Below are 13,096 nucleotides of genomic sequence, written 5' to 3'. Positions count from 1 at the left end.
ATGTAGCACACTAAGTTCGATTACGAGTTTCTTCATTATGCTTTCAACTTTTGGTACCCAAGAGACCATGTTTTTAAATTCAATGGATAAGAGTTATATCCAATTGAAGAGTTCTCTAATATTCTTGGAGGCCCAATTTTTGCTGATTTCTCCTTTGGGAGGGGGAGATATCAGGATTGTTGGTGTCATTGATCAAGTGGAGCATGGAGCAAACTTATTCCCATCATCTTAGTTGAAACTATCATTAGATTAGACATGTAAGAAAACCCATCAACGATTCGGTGGTAGCATTATCCTCTTACAAGTATCCAATCAAATATTTTTAGTGTTATTATTATTTTTACCTCAACTTTTTCCTAAGCTGCCCTTTCAAGTTTTCAACTTAGAAGGCTTTTGTCTAAATTTTTGCATAAGCGATGATGTGCATAAAATACACACATCTAAATGGGGTTTTTAAGATTGATTTTATGGATATTTGGATGTGAATTGGTCCTAACACTCACCCTATGCATCTGTTTGTGTGCATTAGGTTCCAAAGAAGTCAAAGAATGATAAAGGGAAGAATTGGAGCATAATTGGACATCAAAGCTGCCGAAACAAGCTAAGTATGCGCATGAGGAAGCTGAACATGGCCGTGTTGGTTTCAACACTGGCCATGTTCCCAACATGGCCGTGTTAGGTGCATCAAACATTAAAGAAAAAGAAGTTTTTAGGGAGCACATCCACAGAGAGTAACACGGGCATAAACACCAGCCCGCGTTGGGAACACGAGCATCAACACGGCCATGTTGGCGGTGACATGGAGAATTAATTAAAAGAAAGAAGAGATGAAAGAAAGAGCAGAGCGGGGGAGAATGTCCCAAGCCCTAATATTTCTCTCTCTATGGGTTTTCTGAGCTGGAACCAAGGGAAAAGGAGACTTGGATCAAGGTTTCAATTGGATTCCCTTCAAAGATTGAAGATTGGGCGAGGTTCTTTAATTGATTTTCAAATTGAGCAAGAGGAACAAGAATCGATTCAATTCGAGCAAGAGGAATTGGGGCTGTTTACTCTCATCTAAGGGTGTAATCGGGTTTCTTTACCCTTACTCATTGTTGTAATTGAATTCTTGTGGATTTTGATAATGGACATGATTAGCTAGATTGATTAAATCCATTGGGATTTCTTTACTATGTTGGCTTAGTATTATATTGTTGGATTGCTTGGGTTAGTTCTGTATTCTTCTTATTTTCAGTATTAATAAGATAATGCATTATTAATGAGACGTTGTGAATTGTGTGTTTAGATTGCTTTGTGTGATTGAGAAGTCCATTTGGCAATTGGAATTTTAAATAGCAAGAATTGATTAATAATTGCTTAGAGATAAGGATAATTAACTAGCAGGATTAAGAATTACAAAGCTTAATAGAGGCGGATTAAAGCTTAATGCTAATTTAAGAATCAATCGTTAGGAAGAGATTCCAACTTTAGGTTATTAGGTTTAGGAATTCGGTTATCTCGAGAGAGAAACCGAATTTGGTTAAGAATTCATCCATGGGTAGCATAATTAGACTCACCAATCCTTTATCTTTTGTTTGATTGCCAACTAGTTTAGGTTCCCTTTGGGTTTGCTTTCCTGTCTTGGTTATTTTATTTATCAATTACTCCTGCATCTCCCTTAGAACTTAGCTTGTAGCTATTAGTTAGTTTAGAAATTATTCATCACTCATTTTAGGTTAATATAACAAAGAACAAAGGAGTAACTTTGGGCTTTCACTTTCTCGAGGAATATGATCTTGATACTCGCCATTAGTGCTAGACTGCATCGATAGGTACACTGCCTTAGATTGTAGCTAACATAAGTAGCAACCATCAAGTTTTTAGCGCCGTTGCTGGGGAATGTTTGAAAACTAGAGTGAAATTTGCTATTTGTTAATTTAGCCATTTTTTTTATTTTTATTTATATTTATTTAGTTAAGTTTATGATTCAAATAGTGGATGATAAGAAGGTTCAATGCTAAACTCTTTGTATGACACGTTGGAAAATGGGATCAGGAACCAAGAGAGTGCTAAAAATTGGGATACCCGTGCATCTTTAGAAGCTCGAGTGGAATCATTTTGTAGGGCTACCGATCAACTCTCTACTCCTATCCTTTCATCTCAAGTTTTTTGTGAATTTTGTTGTGGTTTACATTTGAGTAATGATTGTCCATTATATAGTGATGTTGCTCATTGTTCTTATAACTATGAACAGGTGAATTATACGGGAAGTTGGCCAAATGACTCGTATGGAAGCACTTACAATCAAGAGTTGAGCATTCATTCACCATTTGGATGAAGCTTAGATGGCCAAGAACCATCAGAATTTCAGCAGCCTAATCTTGCACCATCAACTCAAGGTGAAGAGTTAGTGTCAGAGGAGCTGATGACGAGGTTTATTGCAAGTCTTGAGGATAGATTCCAACAAACAGAGAGGATACTTGAAGATTAACAAGCCTCGATTAAGAACATATAGCATCAAGTAGGCTTAATCTTCAAGTTACTAGCTGAAGAGCAATTGGGAACTCCATCAAATGCTATTGAATCCGAGGAACACTTGAGCGCCGTCACTTTGCGTTCAGGTGAGAATTTTTCTGGGTTATCTATTATGTTTGACGATGATGCTTCTGTGCAGGACGACTTTTTGAACATGGAGATAGAACCAGAAAAGGAAGAGGCGAATATGATTCCTCTGAAAGGCTATCAATAAGAATGTATAGTTGATGATGCTGAGTTGCAGTTAGAGGAATTTTTGGTGGATTTTCCATAAGTCCCTTCGATAATGGAAGATGACCACGAGTTATCCAATGAAGAAGTCTTGGAGGAGCTCGAGTTTCTTCTACCAAGTGAACCAAGCCAAGGACTGGAGAAAACCATCGACATTCCTGAAGAAATTGCCCGACCGTCGATCCTTCCAATTGGTGAAACTTCAGCTTTCAAATTGGAAGAGCCCCTAGAGCATCATGACTATGTGCAATTATACGAGGAGCGAGTTTTGCCCATCATACTGGCAGCTTGCTTGACAGTCGGGAAGAGGAAATTGATGATTATCCCTCTAAGCGGATACTTGAAGACATGTCTTGGAAGAAGGATGGATGGTCGTCGATCATGCCCGTTTGATTTTCATCATGAGTCCAGCTAAGAAGACTCATCACATCAAAAAGAAATGCTTTTGGGAGGCACCCCAATTTTTATCTTTAATCTCTAATATTTTAACCTTTTGTTTTGATACATTTTATTAGTTTTAGTTTTCATATTTTATTTAAATTTTGTTTCAGTTTCGATTTTAATTCTTTATTTTATTATTTGCAGCCACTCCTCTACCACAGACTAGCCAGCATACGATATCCCCCGGACGATGCACCTCTTTTCACTCCAGAGCCATAGTCAGGGCAGTATTAGTTCTTTTTCCTTTTTCATTTCTTATATATTTTGTACACTAGGGACAATGTGTCCTTCAAGTGTAGGGTGGGTGATCTTTATCCCATCTCAGTTATTTGTTTATTCTTTATGCAATTTTTTGTAAGATTTTGAAAAATTTTCACTTTGTTTCGATGCTCTTATTGTTGACTTGCTTTTGAAATCCTATTTATGTCCATGTGATCAGGTAAAACCGATAGTGTTGAGTCTTGCGGAAGAATGTAAGATAATTAGTTGAGTTTTGCACTAAGTTGCTTTGGTTTATTTAATTCTGTTTTGATGATTTTTGTTTGGAACCTACTTAAAAGCACACTTGTGAGAAATTGAGCCTAAATTGTAAGCATACACTTTATATGCTTGTATTTATTTCTTGTTGAGAGTGCCAATTACTGTCTTTACTTTTAGAACTTGCTCGGTAATGCTTATGAGGGCCACAAGGAGAGTTTAACACTTTGGTATGATAGAGGCACTTAGGTTTTTCATTCTAGCCAAATAGCCTTCATTCGTTTATTGATTCTATAGATAACCCCTTCTTTCACCATTTTTTTATCATATTCCATTACCACTTAGTTTTATTTTGCTTTGGGTTATGATTCTGCACATGAGTTGTTTTTATTGGGAATTCTTATCTTGGGAATAGTGTAGAATCTTATAGTAGCTTTCTTCAATCCAAAAGAAATTCACTCTATTATGTGAATGTTCTTCCCTTATGAAAAAAAATAAAAATAAATAAATAGAAGAATAAGAGGGAAAGGTGATGAAAAGAAAGAAAGTAAGTGAGCTAAACATTTTAACTTGATTTCTATTTCCCACCTTGGACTATTGTCCATTATTTACCCCTTGTGATCATTGTGGCTTGTGTGCAAGTCATGTATTTCATTGCAGAACACCATAGGTTCAACTCTTACCAAATTTACCTACCCCTACCTAATCCCCATTACAACCCTTATAAAGACCTCTTGACATGGTTGTTGACTCTCCATAAGTAGTAGGAGTAGGATTTAAGAGCAAGCATATAGTAAGTAAGGCAGTAGTTGATGCATTAAGCGATTAAACACTACCCTTTAAACACTTTGAGTGATTTAGAGTGAATATGGTGAGGAGTTGGTTTTGAATAATTTTGTTAAGATAGTATTTTGCGAATTATTGGCATCTTGGTTGTGATACTTGAATTGATTACTTCGTTTCTTTTTGTTTGACTTACGCTTGTTAAGGATATGTGTAGGAGCTCTTTAGCTTGTCTGTCAGTTTAAGTGTTGTTCCTTAGTGGTTTATTTTCCTTATTTTACTTTTGATTGCTTGAGGACAAACAATGAGCTAAGTGTGGGGTTCTTTGATGTGCGTAAAATACACACATCTAAATGGGTTTTTAAGATTGATTTTATGGACATTTGGATGTGAATTGGTCCCAACACTCACCCTATGCATCTGTTTGTGTGCATTAGGTTCAAAAGAAGTCAAAGAATGATAAAGGGAAGAATTGGAGCATAATTGGACGTCAAAGCTGCTGAAGCAAACTAAGTATGCGAATGAGGAAGCTGAACATGGCCGTGTTGGTTTCAACATTGGCCATGTTCCCAACACGGGTACCAACATGGCCGTGTTGGGTGCATCAAACATCAAAGAAAAAGAAGTTTTTAGGGAGCACGGCCATAGAGAGTAACACGGGAATAAACACCAGCCCATGTTGGGAACACGGGCATCAACACGGCCGTGTTGGCGGCGATAGGGGGAATTAATTAAAAGAAAGAAGAGAGGAAAGAAAGAGGAGAGCGGGGGAGAACGTCCCAAACCCTAATATTTCTCTCTCTAAGGGTTTTCTGAGCTAGAACCAAGGGAAAAGGAGACTTGGATCAAGGTTTCAATCGGATTCCCTTCAAAGATTGAAGATTGGGCAAGGTTCGTTGATTAGTTTTCAAATTGAGCAAGAGGAACAAGAATCGATTCAATTCGAGCAAGAGGAATTGGGGCTGTTTACTCTCATCCAAGGGTGTAATTGAATTCTTGTGGATTTTGATAATGAACATGATTAGCTAGATTGATTAAATCCATTGGATTTTGATAACTATGTTGGCTTCGTATTATATTGTTGGATTGTTTGGGTTAGTTCTGTATTCTTCTTGCTTTCAGTATTAATAAGATAATGCATTATTCATGAGACGTTGTGAATTGTGTGTTTAGATGGTTTTGTGTGATTGAGAAGTCCATTTGGCAATTGGAATTTTGAATAGCAAGAACTGGTTAATAATCGCTTAGAGATAAGGATAATTAACTAGCCGGATTAAGAATTAACAAAGCTTAATAGAGGTGGATTAAAGCTTAATGCTAATTTAAGAATCAATCGTTAGGAAGAGATTCCAACTTTAGGTTATTAGGTTTAGGAATTCGGTTATCTCGAGAGAGAAACCGAATTTGGTTAAGAATTCATCCATGGGTAGCATAATTAGACTCACCAATCCTTTATCTTTTGTTTGATTGCCAACTAGTTTAGGTTCCCTTTGGTTTTGCTTTCTTGTCTTGGTTATTTTATTTATCAATTACTCCTGCATCTCCCTTAGAACTTAGCTTGTAGCTATTAGTTAGTTTAGAAATTATTCATCACTCATTTTAGGTTAATATGACAAAGAACAAAGGAGTAACTCTGGGCTTTCACTTTCTCGAGGAATACGACCTTGATACTCGCCATTAGTGCTAGACTGCATCGATAGGTATACTGCCTTAGATTGTAGCTAATACAAGTAGCAACCATCAAGCGACCCTTTCGAATTTTCAACTTAGCTTGTTCTTTCCTCCTTTTTTTTTTACAGACTTGACTATGCGAAAAGCTTCAGATATTGGCCATCCCTAGTTCATAAATATAAGCCAAAGCACGTCAAATTTGATCCATTGTTATCCCGCAGGACTATTATGGCTGGATTTCTCAGATGAAAGGCATTCTAGATACACTTATCCGCTGGACCTATCTCTGGTAGAGAATCAAGCATGTCATGCTTATGGTATACGATATTTGCATGCTTTTACTCGGATTGCGAGCATCCACCTTTTACACACCTTTGAGACTTTATCGCCAGGATTAGTAGAAGCAACAGATTTTAGAATTCCCTCATGAGTTGGAAGGCTTCCCATTGAGATTGGACTTCCTGGACAAGATGGAGAAACTCTAGCCTCGTCGAGACATAAAATGCAACCTTGACCTTGAAGGTGATCTAACCACATATGATAACCTCAAAGCTTGGATGAAGCTTCACATTACTACTTCTCCTAAATTTGCAAGGTTAAAGAGGACTCGACAACTAGCTGCTAACTCTAAGAATGCGAATGCAAATGTAAAGAAGAGGAGAAGATGAAAATATGCTTCTTTTTTTAAATCTTATTTATTTTGCTTATGTCTTTAGTTGAGTATTTCCTTTCAGTTACTGCACAAGGCAATAAGCAAACATTTGTATGTTTAATAAAAACTCTAAACAATTTATTTATTTAGTAAAAGCTCAAATAGGTATATTTTGATTTCTCATGATACAACTTCTGTCATCGACCAGTCCTTCAGATTTCTAACTGATTATTCTCTCATCGCCTTGATTTTTGCTTGACTAGCCCTTTTCGGGTCTTCTAATTAGTAGGCTATTTTTTATTATATTTATGTATAGTATTTCTTGAGACGATCTAGGTTAATTGGTTCAGAGAACTCGTTTCCTTCCAAGTCCGAGATCCTTGCAACATCTTTAGGCAAAATTTTCTTTACCAAGTACAGGCCTTCCCCGTTAGGCCTGAACTTCTCTTTTCGGTTAAATACAGTAGGCCTTGTGTGCTTTAATACTAAATCTCCTGCTCTGATCTTTCCTGGCTTTACTTTCTTATTGAATGCTATGGCTATCTGCTTTTGCTACAACTACATAAGGTATAGGGCTTTCATCATTTTCTCATCGACCAGAACCAACTGCTGGTATCTTTATTCAACACATTGATATTTTGGTATTTCAGCCTCTAAAAAAACTCTTTAACTCCAATTCAACTGGCAAGACCGCTTCAATCCCATAAACCATAAAGTATAGAGTCCGCCCTATTGACCTTCACTCAGTTGTTCGATATCCCAAAGCACAAAGGGTAATCAAAATGACCAATCCTTATGATTCAACAACATCTTTGAGAATATTTTCTTTAAGTTCTTATTGGCTGCTTTCACTACTCAATTCGCTTGAGGTCTGTATGGAGAATAACTATGATGCTCGATCTTATATTCCGCTAACAGGTTTATTGTTTCACCCATGAATTGCATGCCATTATTTGTTATAATATGATGTGGGACTCCATATCTCAGACCAAATTCCTTTCTATAAACCTAGCAATCTATCTTGCCCCTATAGTAATGAATGACTCAGCCTCAACCCACTTGGAGAAATAGTCGACCGCCACTACTATGTATCTCTGACCGTTCGAAGGAGGTTTTATTTCTCCGATGATGTCAATTTCCCAAGCTACAAAAGGCCATGGGGAGGTTAAATTATGTAATTGAGTCAGAGGCATGTGACTTAGGTTGCTGTAAATCTAGAACTCATAGCATTTCCTTACTAAAGCTATGTAATAACTTTTCATTGTCAATTAGTAATAGCCTTAATGCATAACCTTCATGGTTAACACTATATCGTTCATATGAGGCCACACACCCTTTTATGCATCTTCTCCATTACAGCTTATGCTTCTACCTTAGTAACACACCGAAGTTGGACACCAGAAGTCATTCTTCTATATAGCACTCCTTCATGGCTGAGGTAGTTTCTGGCTTGTATCCACAGTGCATACCTTTCCTTCCCAGTTGCTTCCTCAGGATATACCATGTCTTTTACAAACCTCTTTAGATTGTAATAACCTTGATGCATTAGACACTATCAAAGTACACCTTCCATTCTTGAATCTTGGTTGTTTGCAGATCTTCATTAGGAAACTCTAGATCCTAAAGGTCATCTCCCTTAATTTCATTCTGAGCCAAAAATTCTACAACTGCCCTGCCCTTAACGGCATTGGCTCGCCACAATTGCGAGGAGGCAGTTCTTCATTATTGGCGAAGATTTGAGGGTAAGAATAATACAAGAAAAATAAAAAATGCAAAATGTATGTATGTATGTATGTTATGAAATGCAATAACTAGTTACTTTGGGTTTCTTTCTACTGCATAGGATTATGAGGGCTTGTAGGGGCATGTAGATGACCGTCATCGATAAATTGAGGCTCACTAGCGTTAGATCGAGACCTTGACACTTCGATTGTCCATTCTTCAAACTCAGGGCATAGAGCTAACTTTGATGAGGGGACGGAGGACCCAGGAGAGAGTCTAGATGATTTCTGACTAGATTAGTAGCTCTCTATTGTATCTTTTTCTTTTTCACTACTTTATATGACATTACTTTTCTGATCATATTTTGACCAATTAAAGTAATTTTTAATGTTATTTTTTCATTGAATATCATGCATACACTTCTACGGACAACCATGGTCTGAAGATACCCGAAAAACCCTAAAAACTTGAAAATTCCACATCATGACATCATACAGCTAATTGGTTGCGGTTTTAAACCGAACGGCTCTATGTACAACCAATCAGCTATATGTTAAGTCGATCGACTCTGCAGTTGCATATCTAATCCAAACGATGTTCCTTGGCCAATAAATTCATGCACACCTCTTCTAACTTCTTTACACATATTTCATTGCTTTTATATCAAAACCATGACTTAAAAAGTGCCAAAGTCCTCAATACCTTTCTCAAAATCCTAACTGTCAATGAGTGGATCAAACTTAAGAAATTTGACCTTTCTTCTTTCAAAGCAATGAAGCATACCAAGCTTGACTATGGCTTTCTCCACTCGGCTGTTAACTTCTGGTGCCCAAAAGACCATGTTTTTCGCTTCAATGGAAAAGACCTATGCCCCATGATTGAAGAGTTTACTACTATTCTTAGAGGTCCCAAAGATTTTGTGCATCCTATGGCCTTGCTAAAGCTAAACGACCTTTTCCCTAGTAAATTGGTGGAGTTATTCAATATGCCCTCCAACTGAGATACTTTTCCATTCTATTGGCGAATATATCACTATTAGTGCATTATTCTTTTACTGTGAGAAGAAAGAGAAGGGTACACCTGCTTGGGTTATGATGCTGAGCTTTTGCCTTTATGCCCAATTCCTGTTGATTTCTCCGTAAGGAGAGGGAGATATTAGAATTACTATCATTATTGACTAAGTAGAGCACAGAGCTAATCCAATTCCAGTTATCTTGGCTGAAACCATCATTAGGTTGGACATATACAAAACCCATCAATGGTTCAATGTAGCCTCATTCTCCTACAGGTATGCAACCAAATCTCTTATTTATTTATTTATTCCTTTTCGCCTTAATTTTTGCCTAAGCCACCCATTTGAATTTTTAACTTAGTAGGCTATTGTCTTGATTTATTCCTAAGCTGCCCTTTTGGGTTTTCGACTTAACAGACTCCATTTTTGCGTAAGCCGCCCTTTTAGGTTTTCAACTTAGCTTTTTTTTCTTTCTCTTTTTACAAATTTGGTTGTGCAAGAAGCTTCAAATACTGACCATTCCGAGAGACACTGAAAAGTATGAGCTGAAACATGTGCAAGTTCGCTCCATTATTGTCTCTCGAGGTCATGAGGGTTGGGTTTCTTAGATGAAAGGTATTCAGGACACACTCATACATAGGACCTTCCCTTGGTGGAAAATCAAGTATGTCATCCTCTTGGTATATGGAGACTGTGTTCCCTTACCCAGTTTACGAGTATCTACTTTCTATACACCTTCGAGGCTATGTCATCAATATGAGCGGAAGTAATTGATCATGGAATTCCCTCCTGAATTCAAATGTTTTCCACTGAGGCAAGACTTCTTAGAAAAAATTGAGAGGCTCCAACCCTACCATACTATAGAGCGCATCCTTGATGCTAAAGGTAACCTAACCACAGATGAAAACTTTAAGGCTTAGGTTCAACTCCAAACTACCACGCATATGGATTTGCAAGGTTCAAAAGAACTCAATTGTTAGCTGCTGAATGTAGAGATGCAGATGCTAAAAGAAGAAAATAATGAATACTTCTTTTTAGATCTCATTTATTTTTTTAGTATTTAGTTTGGTCTTTTCTTTTAGTAATGCATAAAGTAACAAACAGACATATATATGTTTGATAAAAATTCTAAACAATTTATTCATTTCAGTAAAGGCTCATATGGGTATATTTTGATTTCTCATTATATAACTCTTGTTATTAGCCAGTCCTTTCAAATTTTCTAGCTGAACAATTTCTCTCTTTATGCCTTAATTTTTTCTTGACCAACCCTTTTAGGATTTCTGATTAGCAAGCTATTTTTTTCTATTATTTACCTTTTTAATTTATTTTATATCATTATAAATAGTATTTCTTGAGACGATTCGGGTTAATAAGCTTGAAAAATTCATTCCTTTCCAGATCTAAAATCTTAGCAGCACCCTTGGGTAAGATCTCCTTAACCAAATACAGGCCTTCCTAATCAGGTTTGAACTTCCCTCTTGGATTGAACGTAGTAGGTCTTATGTGCTTCAACACTAAGTCACCAGCTCTGATCTTACTTGGCTTGACTTTCTTATTGAATGCTCTGGCTATCCACTTTAGTACAACTGCATGTGATATAAGGCTTTCATCCTTTTTTCATTGATTAAAGCCAACTACTAGTATCTCTGCTCGATCTACAGATATTCTGGTATTTTAGCCTCCAGCACAACCCTCAAAGACTTCAAGTCTAGGTCAACTAGCAAGACTGCCTTAGCCCCATAAACCATATAGTAGAGAGTTTGTCCTGTCAACGTCTACTCAACCATTTGATATCCCTAAAGTGCAAAGGTAACCAAAATGACCAATCCTTATGATTCCACACCATTTTTGAGAGAATCTTCTTCAGGTTCTTGTTAGCTGCTTCCATCGCATTATTCGCTTGAGGTCTCTATGGAGAAGACCTATGATGTTCGATCTTATATTCTGCTAGCAGGTTTGCTGTCTCGCCCATAAATTGCATGCCATTGTTTGTCACAACATGGTGCAGGAACCCATACCTATAAATCAAGTTTCTTTCTATAAATCTAGACATTTGCCTTGCTGCCATAGTAGTGAATGACTCAGCCTCAATGCACTTAGAGAAGTATTCGTTTGCTATGACTGTAAACTTGTAACCATTCGAATGAGGCGTTATTTCTCCGATGATATCAACTCTCCAGGCTGCAAAAGGCCAAGGAGATGTCAAATTGTGAAATTTAGTCAGAGGTAAAATGACTCAAGTTACTGTATAGTTGGCACTCACTACATTTCCTTACTAAAGCTATGCAATCCTTCTCCATTATTAACTAGTAGTAACCTTGACACTTTTCTTTTTCGGGTTAACACTATATCATTCATGTCAGGCGCACACACCCCTTTGTGCATTTCTTCCATTACCACTTGTGCTTCCACTTTAGTCAAACACCTGAGTTGGACACCCAAAGCGATCCTTCTGTATAATACCCCATCATGGCTTATATAGTTTTTAACTTAGATTCATAAAGCATACCTCTCCTTTGCAGACACTTTTTTTGAATATTTCTTATCTTCTACAAACTTTTGTTAGTCATAAAACTAAGGCTTCTCCTTCAGTCTCATCTAGACTTCCATTATCCACTCTCCATAATAGCAAGACACTTTAAACTGTATGATTACCAACAGCTTATCGGGAGCTAAGTAGGGTTGTCCCATATGGATGAAAAGGTAGCCAATGCATTTGCCATCTGGTTCTCAGATCCAGGCAAGTGTATAAATGAACATTGGAGAAATTATAAACCAAAGTCCTGAGATAGCTGACATATAGTTTCAATCTCTCTTCTTTTACTTGCCATTCCTTGATGGCTTGTTAGATTACTAGCATGGAGTCGTCATAGACCATCAGCTGCATCACTCCTATACCATGGTCGCTTCTAATCCATATAAAAATGCTTCATACTCTACCATGTTATTTGTTAACTTAAAGTCCAATTGCTTAGCTATTAGCAACATTTGTCCCTCAAGTGTAATTAAAACTATTCCTAACCCTGCACTTCTTACGTGTACTGTACATCTTCCATTCTTGGATCTTGATTGCCCCTAGATTTTCATCAAGGAACTCTAGATCCCAAGGGTCGTCTCCCTCGATTGCATTCTGAGGCAAGAATTTCACTACAGCTCTTCCTTTAACTACCTTCTTAATTACCTACTTGATGGAGAATTCTGTTAGGAGTACTAACCATCTAGCTAACTTTCTAGTGAGAGACGAAACTTTGAACAGGTACCTCAATGGGTATATCTTTGAAATCTTTTTAACCTTACAAGATTATAGATAGTGTCTCAATTTCCTTGTAGCCCATATCATAGCTAAACAAGTCTTCTCTATGAGATTATACTTCAACTTAAAGGGCATCAATTTTTTACTAAGGTAATAGACCACACGATCTACATCATTAGGCCCACACTGCGCCACCATCCTATAGATTCCTATTTTAAGGCCAAGTAGAGAATCAACAGCTTATCATCCTTAGGCAGCTTCAATACCAATGGCTTCATCAGGTACTCTTTAATCCTCTAGAGGCTTTTTTGACAATGCTCATCCCATATAACGGATT

Source organism: Ricinus communis, chromosome 7, assembly GCF_019578655.1.
Source record: "Ricinus communis isolate WT05 ecotype wild-type chromosome 7, ASM1957865v1, whole genome shotgun sequence".
In the NCBI taxonomy this organism is placed as follows: Eukaryota; Viridiplantae; Streptophyta; class Magnoliopsida; order Malpighiales; family Euphorbiaceae; genus Ricinus; species Ricinus communis.
Note: the sequence above shows the minus strand (reverse complement) of the source record.